We start from the raw sequence: 4,107 nt of genomic DNA on the forward strand, positions 1-4,107 counted from the left end.
ACGCCAGGTCCACCTTGCAGGGACCACCATGGCTGCAGCCGCTCGGCGCCCCGGGCGCACGCAGAGAGGAGGACACCACCATCAGAGCATGGGACAGGTGAGGTCGAGCCCCATGGGGAAGGTGATGGCTGGAGGGATGGTCCCCACCGGGGACAGATGGCTCTGGGGGCACCTCATCAGTTGGGATTTCCTCGCAGCAGTGATGCTGCTCCGACAGCCGTACGTGCTCTTGTCCAGCACAGCGGTACAACTGGAAGGCGATGGCTTTCTGGCTGCAGGGAGGTTGTTTATCAGGTCTCCACGAAGATTGCTTTGCAACAGAGAGAAACCTTTTCCATTCAGGACTTCAATGCTGAAAGTCACTGTGAATTTAAGCCCAGCATTTGGAGCACATACAGAGACTGTACCAGTCCGCAGGACGCCGTTGGATTACCATGTACATAACTCAGTTTGCTGTAGTAGGTCCATTGTGGATTTTTTTTCCTTTTTTCTATACCTCAGTCCCGCAATTTTTTGTTTTCCAGGAGATTGGATAATGCTGCTAATTTACATAACACCACTTTTGCCTGAATTTCTTACTGTTGTTATACCAGCTCACATCGCAGCTAGTAAGATATTTGTCATGTTTTATTTTGGTTAACAAGAGCAGATAAATTTATATGGTTTTTACTTCCTGTAGCCAAATATTTTTCAGGTTACAGACAAAGAATCCTTACTCCTTCTTTTTTTGGCTGTTTTGTTTCCAGTGATGTAGTTGCATATGTTTCTATACATGAAAACAAACAAACAAGCATAGAACAGCATATGACGGCAAACTTTGTGGTTTTGCTAGGTCATGCTTCAATTTGGCAAACGTGAAATGTATGGTCATGACACAAGTGATATTACAAGCCCGTAGGGTCAGCAATAAATTGTATTTTTGTAAATTGTCAGTTTTTAACTATAAGTTTATATTTATGAATTGAAAAACCAGTTTATTCCTCAGTGGGTGTATAGTCAAGTGTCCCTACTGTTTGTGTCTTTCCAAAGGAAAAATGAAAATGTACATTTTTGGGGCGCTAGTAGCTGAGTAATAACTTTGGGCACTGTTAGAGCCCAAGTGTAGGTGATGAGTTAGGCCATTAGCATAAGCTTTGCAAGAAAATGGTTAGGACGAGGTCTATCCATCTAAACAGCAAAGCTCCACCTGGCAGTCAGAACAAGGTCTAGGGACGGGTTAGTTTGTAATCTCTGTCGAATCCAAGCAAAGCGCGCCTTTTTTTATTTTCTTTTTTGGCATTTGTTTGCTTTTTCCCTTGTGGGAGCCGCTTTCTTGGCTCTTCACACCACCGCAACACAGCTGGAGGCTGGTGCTCACTGATGGAACAGCCACCAGCAACCCCAAGCAGCCCTGGGTTTCAAGAAAAGGGGGAGAGTGGGAAAGTTAGCATGCAAAAAAAAAAAAAAACAAATAGGTATAGCTAAGGGTCCATATATCTATAGCATTAGATATCTAATGCTAGCTAGAGCTAGAGGTACCTAATGCTGTAGATACAGCTATATCTATAGCTAGCTAGCTCGCTTCCCCCCACCAGCCACACACGTTTTCTGTGCTGCAGCACGGGGAGGATTGCGTTAGCTTTGGGGCCAGGCGTGAGGTGAGTGCTTGGGCTCGGTAGCAGGGGGAGCAGAAAATCCCGACTCTTTCAGCCTGACTGAAACAGGTTGTGGCAGCCCGAGTTCCGTGGAGAGCTGAGGAATGAAACAGGAGGGTGACAGAGCTGCCCCAGTCCCGGGTTTGGCCGCAGCCTTCGGGGCCGGCGAGGCAGAGTGTGATTCACCGACGGTGACAGAGCCTGCCCCAGCCGTGCCCCGGCCCCGTTGCACAAGGGGCTGTTTCCCACTCGCCGGGTTTTTCCTAAGGAAGGGAACGGGGTTTTGACGTGCTGCATTGCCCATGGTGGCGGAGGGAGGACAGTCTGCCAGAGCAGGGTGGGAGATTTTGTGGGGCTGGTGTGAGGCAAGGGGCTGCCTCGGTGTTTTGGCCAGGGCAGGGGTGGCTATGCAAACAAAAGCTGTACAAGCCCCCGGCTTTCCACGGGGCCCCCTCCCTTGGCTAAAGCAGCGGCATGGGGTGGCTTTGGCTGGAGCATTTAGGCACACACCCCCCAGGGATGCCCGCGGTGATGGCGTGTGGGTGGCAGAGCAGCCTCCTGGCCATGAGCGGCATTCGGGGGAGCACAGTGGGCCAGAGCATGGAGCCGAGGAGGTGCCCGGCAGCACATAGCCCTGGGGCTACAATATGGGGCTGAGTGCCTTGGGAGTGCAACCCTGGGCTGGGACCCAGCCCAGCCGGCACACGCAGACCCTGGGCGCTGGGAAGGCTGAGCAGATGCTCTTGGGCACAGCCTGAACTGCCCCCCCCCCCTTTCAAACCCATAGAAATGACCGTGGCTACAGCAGGGTCGTGGGCCAGAGCCACCTCACTGCTGGCAGTGGGATGTGGAGCATCTGCCCTTGCCGTGTGGTCTGGAGCTGAACCAGCAACAGCCTCAACCCTTGGGTCTTGGAGCCCAGGTCCTGAGGAGAGGTCTTTCTTTGGGCTGCGGTGTCACGTGAGGGGACACAGCAAGGGCCAGCAAGGGCCTTTGAGGTGGGAAATATTTTTTTAAATTTTTTTTTAAAGCACTATTACTTTCAGGGCCTTCCCCTCCCCATTACCCAGGACGGTAGGGTGGCTTATGAGGTTGGGGCAGGAAGGGTTGCTGTATTTTGGGGGGTTGTTTGTGGTTTTGGGTGTTTGGGTTTTTTTCCCCCCAACCTTGACACATAGTGGGGAGGCAAATACACACCCATTGATGTTGGGGCTCCACTGTTGTACGCAATTTGTGGCCTGCCGTGGCTGGCAGGAGGGGAAGGCCATGCATCTCCCTCTCTTGCCCATTAGCCCTGCAATTGCCCCAACACACCGCCATGGCTGTTCTGCAGGGTCCCGTCGCCGTACGTGAGCCCAGGCATGACAAGTGTCCATCAGATGTATCTCGGAGGTGGCGGTGGTGGGGGACAGTGGCTTTGGGGGCTGTTTTTTTTGAACAGGGCTTGGTAGGGAGGTAGGCAAGGCAGAGTATTTTTCTGGCATTGCTGTGGCTTTGAAAGCAAGTCCAACCACAGGGGGTTGGGAAGGGGTTTGGGGGGTCGGGGGGAGGGGGCAGCAGGTGTGCCGGATGGGGCTGTGCCATGGACACACGGCCCTTCTGATGGCAGCCCTGGGCTGCAACAGGCAGGGAGGGCTGAGGCAAGGGGGGGGGCACTGCTGCCCCTGCTCAGAGCCTCTCAGCGAGGAGCACAGGAGGTTTGTGAGGATGTTTACACGTTAGATTGGCCTTGCTAAAACAAGAGACCTAAAATGCACTTTATCACGTGCCCCCCACCCCCTCCCCTTTATTCCCAGTGGCCTCCCCAGCCGCTCGCCGAGCTGCTGGCGGGCGGTGGGTGGCTGCGCCGTCCCCGTCGCACGGGAAGAGCCGTGTTTTCCAGACATGCTCCAAAGGACAAAATCCCACAGTCCCTTTTTGGGGCGTGCTTGGTCCCTGCTCCGTCTGCCTCCAGGCTGGGGGAAGGCTGAGTCAAGGCCGTGGGATTTTTGCCTTATACTGTCGCTCGCTCTCAAAAAGTATATGAATAAATAAATCTCTTTATTCAGGTTGATTTGTATTTGTTTACCTCGGTGTTAGCTATGACCTGTGTTTTTGGGACCCATTTGGAATTGAGGGTTGCTGGTGGGTTTGGTTCACGCTGCCCCCGGGTGCTTACAAGAAAACAGAAGCATGAGGTGTTGGTGACAGGAGGGCAGGAACGTGACTGATGCCGCCTGTGTCGGGGCTGGGCTCCAGTGTCGGTGTTGACCTATTAGTCATTAATGTTCTGAGGCTTTCTAGTACACAAGCACCTACATATAATCTCTCTCTATATATATATAGATATACAGATATATGTATTTTTAATATACATATATATATTACGTACATGTATATCTATATATAAAAATATATGTATAGGCCACACAATTCCAGACCTCTGAAAACACAGGCAGCTTTACTTAATAAAGTCTTGCACTTTTAGCGTATT

The sequence above is a fragment of the Numenius arquata genome, chromosome 5 (assembly GCF_964106895.1).
Source record: "Numenius arquata chromosome 5, bNumArq3.hap1.1, whole genome shotgun sequence".
NCBI lineage: Eukaryota > Metazoa > Chordata > Aves > Charadriiformes > Scolopacidae > Numenius > Numenius arquata.